This window comes from Felis catus, chromosome A3 (genome assembly GCF_018350175.1).
Source record: "Felis catus isolate Fca126 chromosome A3, F.catus_Fca126_mat1.0, whole genome shotgun sequence".
Lineage (NCBI taxonomy): Eukaryota > Metazoa > Chordata > Mammalia > Carnivora > Felidae > Felis > Felis catus.
In genome coordinates this window covers 129,319,875-129,337,784 of record NC_058370.1, presented here as the reverse complement: position 1 = coordinate 129,337,784, position 17,910 = coordinate 129,319,875, and the positions used below count along the sequence as shown (strand labels likewise).

Below are 17,910 nucleotides of genomic sequence, written 5' to 3'. Positions count from 1 at the left end.
TCTCCTCCACAATATTCTCACTCCAGGACTCAGACTCCCAGAGTAGCTCTATTTGTGCTAGTTGTTACAGACTGAACTGTGTCCCCTCCAAAGATGTTAAAGTCCTAACTCCTCAGTTCCTGTGAATGTGCCCTTACTTGGAAATAGTGTCTTTGTAATTGATCAAGGGAAGATGAGGTCCCTAGTGTGGGCCCTAATCCAGTATGACTGGTGTCCTTACAAAAGGAGGAAATTTGGACACAGAGGCAGACATACATACAGGGACAATACCGTGTGAAGACAAAGAGAGAGATCAGATGATACATCTCCAAGCCAAAGATTGCCAGCAAACCACCAAAAGCTAGGGAAGAGTCAGGGAACAGATTCTTCCTTCCAAACCAACCCTAATGATACCTTGACCTCGGATATCCAGCCCCCCGAATTCTGAGACACCTCTGTTGTTTAAGCCACATGTTTGTGGTGCTTTGTTAGGGCAGCCTAGCAAATACACCGGTCTTGTTGCAGAGAAAAGAAATAATGGCAAAGCACATACTACCCGCCCCCCAAACCTTCTGCTCACATTCCGTTGGCCAAAAAATTTACACAGCTAATGTCAATGGGTGGGAAGGCCAATCCTCATATAAGGAGTGGCCCCTCAGGAAGAAGCAATCTGCAACAGCACTAGTATTGCAATAGATAGATGAGCAGTGAGACACCTTGAACTGAGGTCCATACAGGCCATGTAATTGGTGGAACTGGTATGAATTTTCTGCCCCAAATCCTGGGTTGGTTCTTCTGCATCTAAGTATAACCAAGTCAGACTGCCTACATTTACTTCTATCCTGGAAGGACTAGTACAACTCCCCTTCATAATATCAGCTACTTGGTTAAGGATAATAGAATTATCTTCCAAAAATACATAAAGTAATTTGACTCACACCATAGTCCAGAGCCAGCTCTCATTCTTTGGAGCTTGCTTAAAGCCCCTCATTAAAAAAATCTCACGTGAGCTTATTTCTTGTGAAAATGCATGTATGAATCCTGAGAATTGGTTTGATTGTTGTTTCTTATTAGATAGTTCTGTGTAGATTTGTCTGGGAAGAGAAACCTTTGAAGGTCTTACCATGAGCCTCTTACCATGATTCTCTAAATCTTAACACGAGCCCTTCCTACTCACAATGTTTCAAGAACCAGGAGTTAAATACCCAATGAGGCCAGCCAGGCCCACCACAGCACATGGGGTCGTGCCTGCAGGACAGAGCTCTAGGAGGGCAGAGCTGGAATGGACCTTGCCAATAAGGGTGACCAGCTATCTGCTTTGCCCAAGACCAGGGGATTTCCCAGGACAGATATTTTCAATGCCAAGACTAGAAATCAGGATGGTTAGTGACCTCAGGACTCAGTCCCCCAGTGAATCCAAATCTAGAATTTTATATATGGGAAACCCAAGACCAAAGGGGCAAGGGCTTAGAGTCAGAGATCTGAACTGGAAAGGGACATAGACATCACATATCCTGATGTTAGGAAGACCAACCATCCTAGTTTGCCCAAGACTGAAGGGCTCCCAGGAAATGAGACTTACAGTTTTAAAATTAGAACAGTCCTATGAAAACTGAGAGGGGTTGGTCACATCACTTTATGTCCTATTTTACAAACAGAGATGGTGAGACCCAGAGACAAGTGAGCTGTCTAAGGCCACACTGGAAGTAGATGCAGGAAGCATCTGTAATTGGTGTTATACTAGTATAACCCCTAGTATTGGTGTCATGCTAGGCTGCATCAACAAAGCACCACAAACATGTGGCTTAAACAACAGAGACGTCTCAGAATTCGGGAGGCTGGACATCTAAGGTCAAGGTATCATTAGGGTTGGTTTCTTCTTAGGTTTGGAAGGAAGAATCTATTCCCTGACTCTTCCCTAGCTTTTGGTGGTTTGCTGGCAATCTTTGGCATTACCTGGCTTGGATGCATCCACACAGGAAGGAAATTTCCAGAAGGTGGCTTCTCAAGCCTCAGGGCTCCCTCTGTAGTATATACTACAGATTTTTATCTATCATTCAGTGTCTATGCATTCACATTATCAGGCAGGCTTTCAAATTTAGCTGCACCACTTAAGAAGCCTAAAAAAAAAATGCACCATTGAATGGGAGAGTGGCTCAGAGATGGTCCTTTTCCTAAAACCAGCTTGTTGAGGCCAGAGGAGTGTGACCTTGCTCTGGACCTCAGGGTATTTGTTTTCTAGGATTTCTAAACTCAGGAGGCCACCTCTACAGTGTTCTCATAACATCAGTCACAGAGAAGAAGTTAAGCCCTTCACTTCTTCCCTAACTGAAGCCACTTGCACAATAATCCCAGACAAGGAGAAGATAGACAACTCCAGTTCTGCACGCTGGACTCAATGCCAACAGATTTGTTCTCCTTATCTGATCCAAGCACTATGTCACAGTTACCACATCTGGATGTCTGCCTCCATTCCGAGACTCCAGTCCCTAATGCCCAAGCTGTGTGCTGCCTAGATTCTTCTAGACCCTTAGTTTTAGTGGGAATAGTATACATTGTAGACCTCCCAAGAGCTGGGTTTGAATCACAGCTCTCCTACATAATGGTCACTTGACTTTAATAGTATCGCTTAATCCATAGTGGCTTCAGTTTTTATTATCTATCACATTGTTGTGAGGATTGAAAAATAATCACTGGAAAGTGCTGATGCACCAATTATGTAATATACTAGTTATGGCAGTATATAGTATAGAAATATATACTAGGAGCAGTAGGGCCTATAGTGGTCATGTGATAAATGGCAGGGTTGTTTGTCTTTCAATGACATATTGTAATAACTGGTTCTCAGATTTCAGAGTCATATCTGGTTTTGAATTCAAGGCCTATCATTTATTAACATTATGATCGGGAGCAATATACTTAAAATTCCCGGGGCTCTGAGTATCTTTGAAATGAAGATTATGGATCCATAGTCCTCGCTCTGCGAGGTCACTGTATCTGAGTTTCTACCAAATGGGTACTCAATACTGTAGCTATCACTCAAGATAAGTTATCAAGATGGCATTGGGTTAGAACATAAACCCTCTTCTTCTGCCTTTTACACCCCTTCTTCTCCAAGAAGTTCCCAAAGAAGAAATAAACGCTGAAAACAGTAAATGCCAGATAAACACATAACCTTGAGGTTCCCACCATCCCAAACTCCCAAGGCAGTGCCAGGAAAGTGTCTTTGGTCTTGTTCATAAAGAATAGGTTTATTTCTTCCAATGAGAACTGAAGCAGAGCATTCTTCTGAAATCTTCCATGTACGTTTTTTTTTTTTTTTTGGTGCATAAATTTATTTGAATTATTTAGTTTTTTATCTCTTTGAATTATTTAATTATTTAATTTAATTAGTTTTCTATGTATGGCTGTATATCAGTTCATATTGCATTCAATAAGGAAACCTTAGGGGACATTGATTAAACAAGATGGAAACCTATAAAATAAGTTGAGACACAAGCGATCCATGATTGCTAAGGCTGCCTGCCATTCTCAGAGACGCTGAATCTATCTTTCTAGGCTGTCATCCTTATCACATGGCTTTTCGTCTTCAAGGATTTCCCATGGTAAGAAGGTAGCTGCTGGAGCTCCAGCTACAGTGTCCGGATTTCATGCAGGAAGAATAAAAGAAAGGCAAGGTCAAAAGCCCCGTCCCACTAGCATCAGGCCTATCATATCACCTTTCTCTAGCTGCAAAGAAATCCTGGAAGGAAGATTTTTCTGAGTCTCTATTCCTCAAATTCTAAAATGAAACATTAGGCTGTGTAATCACTGTGTTCTCTTCCAGTTCTTAGTATGTGAGCTAAAAAGGGCTCTATTTCCTGGCTCTCTTTGTAGCCAGAGAAACATATCTTTAGGCGACTGACAAAGAAGAGTAGGACTTCTGGAATCCTCTTCCAGGGACCTTGACTCAGATGAAAGATCTTTTAGTTGGTACCTTGCTACTCTGCATAACATTAGGGGTCCATTGCAGAGAAAGAAGGGACAATAGATATTAGATAAGCAACTTGCGGTTTTGTATAGAAAATAATTCTGCCATAATAATTATAGAATTATATTTTATATTCAAATAATCCATATAATTATATTTCATATTCAGTTACTTTCCATAGGTATACTTACTCCCAAACCTTCCCTCTGTTGCTTTTAATATACCATAATAGTTGCCTGCTATGACCAAAGTTGGTCACTGAATCCTTACTCTTTGGTGTGAGATGTCTGTAGGATCAGTGGAATTTGGATCAGCTGAATTTTCCTTGTTATCTGACTATGTCAAATTATATTCAGTTGGTGGAGCACATTCCCTAGGTTATCTACCTTTACAGAGATAAAGAGCTGTGTGAGTTTATAGTTCATATGGCACATAACTGTTTCTATTTGTTCTAAGTAATTCTCATACAATGTTCACTTAGTTGCATTCTGTAGATGAAAGCTCAGTTCAGTCTCCCCCTACCTAAAACAACACATTCCCCATAGAAGCATAATCACCCAGCATAATCAGAAATGAATTCTTAAATTGTCTACACTATTCAATGTCATTCTATCGATATTTTAAAACATCCCCATATTAACACTGTATATATGATATTATTTTCTTAAAAAATTATTTATTTTTTGAAGTTCAATAATTTAAATATCCTATAAAATAAAATAAACTGTACTAATAGTCCATTATATATATATAATATATATATTATATATATATTACATATATATAAAACTTCAGAAGGAAGGCAAGGATAATCCAATACCTGCAAATGATATCACCCAATAACCATGAGATGGTTCGTGAGGTTGACTATATAGCTCTTAACTGCTGTTATCCTCTTAATTTTAAACATGAAACAACCGAGACCTAAAAAGCCAGTGACTTCTCTAAAGACAGTGATTCCCTACCCCCTCTCTCATCTGAAAATTTTGCGCTCATTCAATTTGGGGCTTTTTCTGTATTTGCTGTTTCTATAATATGAATCAGGCACTTGACAATCCCTGTTTGTGAAAAATGACTCATAGTTTTCAGGAGAAATACCAAACTTGACCGTGTACAGCACAGTATTGGGAAGGGGAAGTTAAATTTATCCTATAAAGGAGGAAATGCAGAAAAAAACAAAAGCTGCCCTCCAGCACCCTACCTCAAAAGTGGCCTGTGCTTGGTCACGAAGGGAGCAAATTAAAAAATAAATAAATAAATGAAATAAAAAAATAAAGAAGATGAAGAGAGAAAAAAAGACAATAAACGCAAAAGACTTTTGAAGGTAAAATATGTTGTAGAAATGAACTGAAGATGTTTAAGTCATTCACGAAAGAAAATAAGACTCCTTTGTAATGGGAAACAAGATGCAAATGCAACAGTGACCTATTCTGTGGACCTATCATTTGAACCATGTCCTGAATTCTATCAAGCTGCTTTTTGATGAGCCTGGAAACATTCTCTTCTTTGGATCAGTGAACAGCAGAGTGTGTATCGAGAGCCTACTATGTACCCAATCCTGTGCTGGGTGATGGAGACAAGGTGAATGCAAAGCTAGGATCTGCATGTAATATGGTTTCAAGGGCTCCTAGTTGCCTCTACGCTCTCTCCCACGCCCTTCAGAATGCCCTCAGCAACTTTAATCCCTTCTGAATTCAAAGCTACCTTCAGAAATGCAATGATTTAAATCAAGGCTCTGTGTCCCGTTGAAGTGCGACACAGAGGCTCTATGAACAAAAGCCAGTCTTCAGTCTCTATGAGTCACTTACCTCTTTGTGTAAATGGGTTTATTGAGTGGAGAGAAGACAGAACCTGGGGCATAGTGCCCATCACCCCTCAAGGGCTATTCCGGAAGCTGTAGTTAAGCTCTCTGCAGATAAAACCTGGCCTGGCAGATATGCATCTCTCGGCACTAACCAGCACTTTCCAGGAGGAAACAATAAGTAAAATAATTCTTCTGTGGATGGCAACCAACACAGTATATCTGAAGCCATTGCAAATGTGCCACCTGCTTTGAAAGATCCTCCACAACTTTCCTATCACTTCCACGATGACAGCCCCAGGTGCCATAGTTGGGCTACTTCCCCCAAAGTACAGAAATATAAGGTATTTTTGAGACAGAGTGTTCCATTTCAAAAGAATATTCTTTTCCATTATCTCATCTGAGCCACACAACAATCCTATAGAGAATGTAAAATAGATTCTATTTTACAGATGAGGAAGCAGGGGCCAAGAAAGGAGCCAGAGAAAGACGGCTCCAAGCCACACAGATTGGTTTAGAGTTTTCTAACCTCTGCTATAGCATCCCGTCTGTTAGAAAAAAAATTCACCTTATAGTTTTATAATACATATCAGTTCACAAAGCTTTTTCACACATTACCTCACTAAATCCATCTAATTGGGCAGAATTTTTTTTCTTCTACTTCTCCCCAAAGACCTCCTTAGGCTGAACTTGTTTCTTGGACTTTTGCCATAAGAAAGCATAGGGAAAAGGCAGACACATAAGGTGAACGTCTATTTTCATAAAACACATAAACAGCCAGATAATCAGACACACAGGAAAAAAAATTATGTGGTTAAAAGGGCAATGGCTGGGGCATCAGGACCCTGTGACTGAATCCCAGATTCATAATTTGTCTTGAACAAGTCAGATTCTCTGAACTCTCTTTCTAAAGCTGTAACACAGCAATCAGATGAAGGGATGGGGGTGAAAATGTTTTGTAAATCGCTCTGTGCATGTAAGGGGTTATAAACATCGACAAAAGTGGCCACTACAGGGAGGGCTTAGAAGTCTTGGGCTTTATTTACCTCCACAAGACACAGCATAAAATAGGTCCGGTAAATTGTTTTGAACAAATGATCAAATGCACTTGTATATCAATAACTTGTGTATCGATAACTTGTGTATCAACAGGTGAGCAGAGCCTGAAATGGTGATGGGGAGAAACCGTATTGGACAGGTAGGAGCAGGGAGGCTGGTTGTAAACTATGCAGGATGGTTCCCTCATCTTGCCTAAAAGCCCTCAGCTCCTCTGATGCAAATTCTCTCATCTACTATACTTCCCTGTGAGGTCACCACCCATGGGCTCCACATCACTCCCTTCTCTGCACCAAAGACTTCCAGGTCACTCTCTACCTCTACATCTCCATTCCTATCTTTGTTTGTGATAATTTCAAAATCTGGGTGGATGATCAAACAAGTACAATGGTCTCTAAATTTCTTACCTCCAAAACTCTACTTCTACTTCATTTATCACTCACCTCCATTGGTACATCCTTAGACCTTGTCACTGTTAATAACATACTTTTTCCAACATTTCTATTTTAAATATCCCAATCTTTGTCCACATATTTCCTTCCAACACACACACACACACACACACACACACACACACACACACACACACACACCCCTTCCTCTAGTAGCCTGACTCCAAAATCTCCATGACACTAGCAACTGACCTCACACCATTTCACATTCTCACATGGTCATGTCCTTAGTTCTGGCTTCAATTTATGGCCTACCACTGTAGTTCCTTTGCATAAACCCTCACCTCTCTTGGACCTCCCTCTCCAGCCTGACACCCTAAAAACTATGATTAAACCCTACTCTACAGTATACTCACATTCGAACAGCTAAATAAAACTGGATGGGAAAAAAAGTCCACATTCATGCTGATAAATCTCAATGTAAGTTCATTATCATAAACTTCAAATGGGCCTTCCATGCTGCCCCCAAATACACATGCATTTCCATTTGTTCTCTTATTCTCTAAGGTCACTATTTCATAATTAATCTTTCTTCTTCAAAACTCAAAACATTTTTCCTTCCTCCTTCTCAGCTACTGACATTGATTCATTTCACTAACAAACCAAAAACAGCACGTGAAGTGTCTATATTCTCTTACCACCAAATCCATAAGCCTACCCAGTATCTGTACCTAATTATTATTTCACAGAACTTTAAAAATGGAGCAGCATGAGTGTTGATCCATCTGAATAGAGAGCATCTTTGAACACCCTGAACTGTCACAACAGTGCACAATGCTGACATCTCAGCCCAGTCTATAGCCACATGCACTCATCAGACCACACACACATGTGTGCCTCCAAAATTCTAGCTGCCTCGGCTTTCCATCTCTGTCTTTTCAAATCATGGAAATTGAGAGCTCTGCTTGGGCTCTCTTTCCCTAGGCTGGGATCTGGGAATGGCCTCCAGGCAGAAAATGGGGAGATCATGGGGCTCATTCAACTTGTTCCCCTCTTCTCAGAGATCACATTGTCCTACACAGCCTGTTATCCGGTGTCTTGAAGCAATTTTTTTTATATATTTTGACCAATTTTCTAGTTGCTTGCAGTACGAGAGCAATTCCCAGTGTTCACTCCTTCACAGGCCAGAGTGGGAGCCATTCTGACTCCTTTTCTCATTTAACTGATCCATTTAAGACTACAAGATCCAGTTCTCATCCTTCATTTGTAAACTTGGCATATGGTTATTTGGCTTTGACATTTTAGATTTTTTTTTATCTTCCTGTGTCTAGGGAAATTTTAATTTCAAACTCCTCTTATAAAAAGCTCAGAAGTCAGTAGTATGGAAAAATTACACTTATTCACCTAATAAAGCTGGAATTAAATTTGTTTTCACGACATACTTGTTTTATGATCTTAAGCACATCATTACTCTGTGTCTCTGATTCCCCATAAAAAGTGTGGGTAATAATTCCTGCCCTACCCACCTCTTGGGAATTACATATTGATCAAATGAAGGGATGAGTGGCATAGTACTTCGGAAAGAGTAATGTTTTAAACTGAGGAAGGCAGAAAGAAAATGCAGTCATCTCCATGTCCCCCCATCACATATCAGTAACTGTACGGTGATTAACATTCATTATTTAATGGAGACCATGTATCTACCTCCTTAGAAACCAATAACATTATCCCCCCTTTTTGTTTTATTCTTCTTTTTTTTTTTCAACGTTTATTTATTTTTGGGACAGAGAGAGACAGAGCATGAACGGGGGAGGGGCAGAGAGAGAGGGAGACACAGAAACACAGAATCGGAAACAGGCTCCAGGCTCTGAGCCATCAGCCCAGAGCCTGACGCGGGGCTCGAACTCACAGACCGCAAGATCGACCTGGCTGAAGTCGGACGCTTAACCGACTGCGCCACCCAGGCGCCCCTTGTTTTATTATTCTTGATGCAGTAGTTGAGGGAGTGAAAGCAAACTTGCTCTTTTTATGGAGCTACGAAGGAATAGAGCTAGAATCTGAACACTGTATCCTGCTGCTTGGTTTTAAAAACTTATCTTTCTTGGACATAAAATGCTCTTTTCCTTTGCCTTCAAAAGATGTCTTTTTCAGTCTTTTATGGGCCAACTGGCATGCCTGCCATTTGATGTGTACTGTGTATCTGTAAGACTACTTATAAATACATTGCAGTTTCCTCTGCATTTCACCATTTTTTTAATGTTTATTTTTTAGAGAGAGAGTGAAAGCATGGGAGGGGCAGAGAGAGGGGGGGACAGAGGATCCAAAGCAGGCTCTGTGCTGACAGAAGAGAGCCTAATGTGGGGCTCGAATACATGAACTGTGAGATCAGGACCCGGGCCAAAGTCGGATGCTTAACCAAAACCACTCAGGCAACCCTGCATTTCACCTTTAACAAGGCTGTTGTCAGAATTTTGTCTTCATTCCCCAGAAATACTAGTTTACAAATTAGAGCTGTTCCAGGCCACGATCTTATGAGGTTCTGTAGTGGGCAACCTTGAAACATTTTCAGGAGGAATCAGACCATTGCTTATCTTAAGTTTCAAGACCCCTGCCAACTTTTTCTTTTCACAAAAACTGTCAAACCCCGTGGCCTCCCTTCCACCAGCTAGTCAAGTTCAGACATAGCATTTGCACATCCTTTCTGTGCCTTTCTAGCAGGGTTAGTGTGAGAAGTTGAATGCCAGGTTAACGAGGAGTGGACAAATTCAAAATAAACATAAATCAAAACCCTGGTTTGCCTACTAACTCTGTTGTCTAATACGTGAAGAGATGTCATGGGGAAAACAAATCAGTTATTCTGTAGAAATCCAAAAAGTAGTGTCCAAAGGACCTCTGATAGACTTGAAGGGAGGTACCTTTCAACAAGATAAGAGGAAGAACATTTTTAGAAGCAGGACAATAACAGAATGAGCTGAGGAAGACATAGGTTCTTTCTCCCCGGAGAAAGGATGAGAGGGTGAGGGTGTGGTGAAAGACCATGTTACCGGGGATTTGGATACAAGGAGAAGTCCTCCACTTGGGACCTACAGAAGCCCCAAGAGGCCTATGAATCCCTTAAAATTTGTGTTTATGAATGCAAAAGTTTTTCAGGGGAGAGGGTTTATAACTCTCTTTAGATAGTCAAAGATCTCCAGACAATAAATCTGGGAAACCCAAGGATATCACATTATGCTTTAATTCTCAGAGGAGATTCCTATTTTGGAAAGGATATTAGATTGTTTGATCTGATGTCCTTCTTTACCTGTAATATTCTGCTTCCAAATTAAGTGCAAGAAGGACTACATAAATAGATCTTTAAGAACTGTAAGCTATAGTTCCCATCTATAGCTAATACAATAATAAAAGGAAACATTTAAACTATGTCTTAGCCACTTCCTGGATCCATTTGCAAATAGTCAAGATGTTTTCTCCTAAGCAGAAGAACCAAATTCAAGTCTGCTTCTGGCCATTGTCCAAAACGTGCCGTCACTCAAGAATTTGATTTTGAAGAAGTCGGTAGGAGGAATAATACCCTAGAATTGCATGAACCAACTACATAAGAGTCCAAATTAACATTTCCCTTTTGCAAAAGCAGGGACTTCGAGATGCAACAAACCAAGTATTTAAGAAACACAAGCATCCTATTTTAAAACATCTGAGAATAAAAGGGCAGATTCCAAGTGAAAACCCCAAATTGTTTCCCGTGTCAGAGCACGCCAGAGCACTCAACAAGCTGGGTCTTCACATATATCCCCTGGCCCATCACACATGTCATCTTACTCCAGCCCATCTCTTCTTACCTCTCCCAGTCTCTTTTCTTGGCCCAGAAACAACTTTCCTCTGGAATTTTTAGATGTGCCTTCCAGGGCACCCGCTGGTCCTACTTACAGAATCAGGACCTTTAAGTCCATTTACAGAATTTGCAAGACAAAAACGGACATGGATTTCCAGGGCTCTAGGCTTCTGCAGCATAGGATTTAAAAATATGCCCTGTACATTTCAATTCCTCATTAAAAAAAAACCTTCCATTTACATAAAAAAAACCTTTCACTTCTATTCACTCAGGAGGATGGCTCACTTCCACAAGCTCCTAAGACTTTTTAAAACATTTTGAATCTCAGTCATAAAAAGAATGCTCTACCACAAGCTGTTTTAGGTACCTTATTTCTTTGTCCAAAATACTGAGGAATCTTATAGGAATAAATCATCAATATAAAAAGGGAAATATGGAGGGGCACCTGGGTGGCTCAGTTGGTTGAGCTTCTGGCTCTTGATTTCAGCTCAGGTCATGATCTCAGGATTCATGGGTTTGAGCCCCCTGCATTGGACTCTGTGCTGACAGTGTGGGGCCTGCTCCGAATTCTCTCTCTCTCTCTCTCTCTCTCTCTCTCTCTCTCTCTCTCTTTCTCTCTGCTTCTCTCTCTCTCTCTCTCTCTCTCTCTCTCTCTCAAAATAAACAAATATACTTTAAAAAGGGGAAATATTGAATAATAAACATAATAAAAATATTATTTCATCCAGTTATTCCTTTAACAAGTTATATACACAAATTTTTTAAGTAAATTCTATGCAGATTAAGATCTGGATATTTCCTGGCTACAACTAGAAAAAAAATAGATGAAACTGAATAGAAGTAAAGAAAAATAAGTTTAGAAAATAAAATAAACTTACCTCAGGTAGTCAACTTAAATCTAATGACCGTGAATAATATTTTTATGAGATTAAGGTAAAATCACCCAATAATAGTTAAGTTGATGCTTCAGTCATAGAAAAGTAACTTTAAAAATGTAATTGACTTTAACATGTGGCAGTTGTATATTATTATCAAAATAGGGATAACACATGCCCAACTTTGTTCATATCTCATATCCTGAAACGATGTGCAAGAAGACGGACTTAAGCGTGTTGAGCTATCAATCCTCCAAACAGGCAGGAATAAGGTAACCAAGAGAACACAAAAAAAGGACAGATTTTTCTAATGGCCATTACTTCCAGGATGGAATGTTAAATGTTAAGGAAAAGAGACAAGTTCTGGTAAATGCTAGCCAACTTGAAGACACCTACCTAAGATGATTCCACTTTCAGGAAACAGATTATCCAAGAGAAATCTTCCAAGATTGACTCAGTCATTGATAACCCACTGGATTACTAGGGATCTGAATTAAAATCCCACATTTTCTATTAATTTTATCAAGATACCACAACCTCAACCACCAAGGTTAAAAATGCTTTCAGAGGAAATAAAACTGGCTTGGTTCCACATATGTTTTTAATTTGAAAGATGCCCAAATGGATTTTACTAAGAAAAAATTCATTTCTGTGAAGTAAATATTCTAGTTCAACTGATATCTTTCAATTTTTTTAAATGTTTATTTAATTTTGAGAGAGAGAGAGAGACAGAACAGGGGTTGGGGAGGGGCAGAGAGAGAAAGAGGGAGACACAGAACCTGAAGCAGGCTCCAGGCTCTGAGCTGTCAGCACAGAGCCTGATATGGGGCTTGAACCCACAAACTGCAAGATCATGACCTGAGCCGAAGTTGGACGCTTAACCGACTGAGCCACCCAGGCATCCCAATTTTCATCTTTAGTATCAATACTATTGCCATTATTACTCTTAGGTTAGTGCTTTGCCTGTCTGTTTACTGCCAGTTGAAGAAGAGACTAGAAATTCTTGACAAGTGAATATGTCTCCGGTTTAAATGTCTCTAGTAGGTTTTGTGATCTCCTGTAGTCCAGTCTAGTCAGACTAGAAACATCTAGGGGGAAAAAAATGTCCTTCAATGCACTTCAGCCAGTAGATGGAATGCAAAACAAATTCTCTGGTAAAAGATCATGTTGGAACTTTTCATCTTAAGAGATTTGCTGCTTTATAATTCCATATGCACAAGTGTCTTCATGTGTCCTGAGAATAGAGATTACTTGGGGCCAATGTGCTCCCAGGTATCTACATAGGCTGGCAATAACAGAGGATTGATGTTTGCTCAACATCACTCATCATCAGGGAAATACAAATCAAACCACAATGTGATACCACTTCACACCTGTCAGAATGGCTAAAATTAACTCGGGAAACAACAGATGTTAACAAGGATGTGGAGAAAGAGAAACTCTCTTACACTGTCGGTGGGAATGCAAACTGGTGCAGCCATTCTGGAAAACAGTGTGGAGGTTCCTCAGAAAGTTAAAGATAGAGCTACCCTATGACCCAGCAATTACACTACTAGATATTTAACCAAAGGACACAAAAATACTGATTCAAAGGGGGCACATGCACCCCAATGTTTATAGCAGCACTACCAACAAGAGCCAAACTACAGAAAGAACCCAAATGTCTATCGACTGGTGATGAATAAAGAAGATGTGGTATAGATTTACAATGGAGTATTACTCAGCCATAAAAAGAATGAAATCTTGCCATTTGCAACGATGTGGAAGGAACTAAAGTGTACTACGCTAAGTGAAATAAGTCAGAGAAAGAAAAATACCATATAATTTCACTCATTTGTGGTATTTAAACAAAACAGATGGACATAGAGGAAGGGATGGAAAAATAAAATAAGATAAAAACAGAGAGGGAGGGAAACCATATGAGACTCTTAACAATAGAGAACAAACTGAGGGTTGATGGAGGGAGGTGGTGGGGGTGGGCTAGATGGGTGATGTGTACTAAGGAGGGCACTTGTTGTAATGGGCATTGGGTATAAGCGATGAATCACTAAATTCTACTCCTGAAACCAATACTACACTATATGTTAACTTGAATTTCAACAAAATCTTGGGGGAAAAAAACCATACAAGTTTGATATTGAATCTACTTATGGTTTGGTTATTTGAATATTTTCTACCAGTTTGATCTGCACATGGCTGCCTCCTCGAGCACAGCCAGGATGAAAGGCCCACCAGGATTAGGAGATATTTGGTCTTAGCATTGAAAACTGGGAAATAATTTTGTATAGGGAGAGGAGAAAAAGGACTTTCTAGGCAAAGCAAAAACACCTATGTGGTGACATAGAGAAAATGTGTATCCTGCATACAGCAGGAGGCAAACTAGAAAAAGAAAATAAATCCATTTCGCTGTAGAACAACACTCACATATGGGAGCAACAGAAAATGTGGCCTAGGAGGGACAATGTGAGGAAGCTTGGACTTCCAGCTTGCAAGCCTGTGTTTCATTTTGGTGGCAGTCAGGACCCCCTGGATGTTGGCAACTGGCCTGACGTATTAGTTTCCTATAGATGCTGTAACAGATTACTGCAAAGTTAGGGGCTTGACCAACACTTTCTGATTTATTATCTCACAGTTCTGGAGACCAGAAGTCTCACTAAATCAGGGCATGGCAAGGCTGCATTCCTTTGGGAGGCTCTAGAGGAGAAGCTGTTTCCTTGCTTTCTCCAGCTTCTAGAGGCAGCCTGCTTTCCTTGACTCATCCTCTCTTCCATCTTCAAAGTCAGCAATCACAGAACCCCCGCCTCTGCTTCCCTCTGTGCACCTCTCTGTGAGCAAGCCTCCTGCCTCCCTCTTTCCTTTATTGATGATTATACTGAGCCCACCCAGATGATCCAGGATAACCTCCCTACTTCAAAATCCTTAACTTAATCCCATCTGCAAAGTCTCTTTTGCTACATAAGCTAACACACACATGATCCAAGAATTAGGATCTTGAGTCCATTGTTTTTGCCTGTCACCCCCAATCACAGCCAATTAAATGGAGCCCAAATAACATTAATAGGAAACCTGTTTCATATGGATGATATACAAGGCGTTATTTTAAGCACTTGATAGATGTTAGTTCATTGAGTCCTCAGAGCACTTTTTTTGAGGGATCTGAGACACAGAGAATTTAAACAGGTTGGTCAAGGTCACAGTTGGGAAGGAGTGTGACAGGGATACAAACCCAGGCCATCTGGTTCCCTGAAGCCACACTTGGAACCACCACATAATGTCATCTCCAAAGTAATTTGAAAGTCTGAGAAAGAATCTTTCCTCCTATTCCATCGTGTTTCTTTTCCTGTTATATATTTAAACCTCTACATTTATTAGTAGTGAGATTACTCCAACAGAATGTAAAGAGTGACAATACCCCAGAATAAGCACCCTTTCAGTGTTGTTGGCTCACATTAGTGTCCTCAGCAAGCCATAAAGTTCTTACAAAACAATAAGATAATGCCTGACTTGCAGCCAGTAGGCTCTGAAGCGCTGGTCTAACAACTGTTTAAATACTCAAGTTTTGATACAGCTTAAAGGATCTACTTGAAGAGAAAAGGTTCTTAATTGCTTCCCCCAAAATTGAAGAATGGAAGAAGGGTCTTGAAAACTTGATTTCCTTACATTTAGGGATGCTTTTGATATAAATTGACTTCCTATAGTTGCTAATGTTTGTTAAATACAGTGGATTCTGAAAGAAAATGAAAAGGCAGAGAAAGTAGCCCAGAAGAAAATTCACAATGAGCTGCTGATAAGATACACAGGGTATTTCCGAGAGAATCTTTAGAGTTGGTGGAATTAAATTACAGCTCTGGGTATCTATTTTTTAAGGAAAATGTGTATTTGCCTAATCCAATTTCAGCATAATTCATATCCCTGTAACACTCCGAGAACACTGGCATATGGTTACATGAGATATAAATTGGAAGTATGATTAAAAATCACTGGCGTTTCGATTTCAATTATATTTCACAAAATAGACTCTAGGGAAAAAATTGTGCAAGCAAGACCACAACCCACTGCAAGATGAGAGTAGAGAAAAATCTCCACATGCACATGCACACACACCTATGCACACACACATGCGCATATCCCCCTGGAGATCTGACCAGGCACCAAATCCCCCAGGTGAACTCCCAACACTGCTGGCTTCTTCTTGGTGGGCAGCCAGCACTGCCTGACTTGACTTGAAGCCAGAATCCAAAGGTTCCTGGAAGCCATCTGTGATGGCTGAACCAAAGAACAGTCCAGTCTTCTAGAAATTTGGATTCAGAATTTGGATCAAATCATGAGGATCACTGTTTAACCTTGAGCAATCTGGTTAATCTTTCTTTAAAATGACCTTGAAGAATAATTTTGAAGACTAGGTGAGAAAATGCTGTAAATCTCTTGACACATAGTAGGTGGAAAATATAATGTATTTAAGTCAAAAGAAGTTTTCACAGAACTTAGATCAGGCACCTTATTTTATTCATCTTTGTATCCCTAAACCCTGACAGAATTTCTGGCACATACTGAACGCACAACATATTTGTGGAATTGAAAATAACGATTTAGGCTTTCCATTTTTCTACTCCTGACCCCTCTTATCTCTTCATAGGGATATTGCTCCCAAGTGATATAAAAGGGGAGAGGTGAAAAGGAATCACTTTCATTAAAGAAAGATTTTAAGAGCAAAAATAAATTCTTCCCTCCTTAATCTTGACAGATGGGAATTTCAAGTTCCTCATTTTGTTTTAAGGAGCTAATAAGGAGTTCATAAATCTCAATTACTTCTGCAGAGTTAAAAGCAGCCGCAGGTCTGCTAAGCATGATTCCAATCTCTGATCAGCCCTATCACCTTTATTGAAACACTGGGAGAGGTGAGGGGCCAACTCATATTTCAACCTTGAGCTGACATCACAGCAGTAAAATTTCCTTCTCAATCTGGTCAAAGTGAAGAAGGAACACAGATCAGTCCAGGAACATCCACAAGATGCCATGTCACACATGAAATTATATATTGTCGGTAGCTTAAGAAATGGCCTCCCTTGAGTTCCTGGAATTGGCCAATCTCCATTCATAATCAATGAAAAGATCAATTAACAAATATTTATCTCCTTTACAAAACTCAATGTCTTTTCTTTCCCAACCACTTACATACATATATATATACATACATACATATATATATATATATACACACACACACACATATATATATACACATATATATGTGTGTATATATATATATACACACACACACACACACGCACACACATACATACAGTGGACCCCCTTCTCTCCATCACTCCTTGTATTCGTTTGCTAGGGCTGCCACAACCAAATACCACAGACTCGGGGCTTAAATGTTTAAACAACAGAAATTTATTTTCTCACAATCGTGGAGGCCAGAAGTCTGAGGTGTTGGTAGGGTTGGCTTCATCTGAGGCTTCTCATCTTGGCTTGTAGACAGCTGTCTTCTCCCTATGTCCTCACATGGTCATTCCACTGTGTCTGTGCCCTAATTTCCTCTTCTTATAGGGACACCAGTCAGATTAGGGTCTGCCATAATGCCCTCATGTTAATTTAATTACATCCTTAAAGACTTTATCTCCAAATACAGTCACATTCTGAGGTACTGGAGGTTATAACTTCAGTATATGAATGGTGGGGGGGGGATACAATTCAACCGATAACATTCCTTAAGAGTCAATCAGCCCCTAGCTCTGGTTGATTCTACTTTTCCAATGATTCTGAAGTCTGTCCATCCTCTAACTGGACTGCCCTACACGAGCCTTTTCAGACTCTCTTGACATTTTATTAATCACTTTTCCCACACACCCAGGCTACAGGAAAGGCATTTTTCTTTACCTGAGTACTTTCCCCCCACACCAAAATCTCTTATATAATGTTCTCCATATGTCAAGCTCCAATTCAAAAGCGAGGTTCTTCTCTAGTCCTAAATAGTATTGGACTGTCCATTACTC

At 40.0% G+C, this 17,910-nt stretch overlaps 1 long non-coding RNA gene across 2 annotated transcripts in view; it reads right to left on the bottom strand.

The window, feature by feature from the left end:
- The window catches only part of LOC123384612, a 196,883-nt gene that overhangs the window by 20,620 nt on the left and 158,353 nt on the right, over positions 1-17,910 (bottom strand). The window contains exon 3 of one of the 2 annotated variants that reach the window (XR_006595979.1): positions 2,618-3,611. The exons of the other annotated variant lie outside the window; for it this stretch is intronic. This is a non-coding gene — a long non-coding RNA (uncharacterized LOC123384612). Of the gene's footprint in view, positions 1-2,617; positions 3,612-17,910 lie in introns of those variants that run through there. 2 annotated transcript variants of the gene reach the window in all.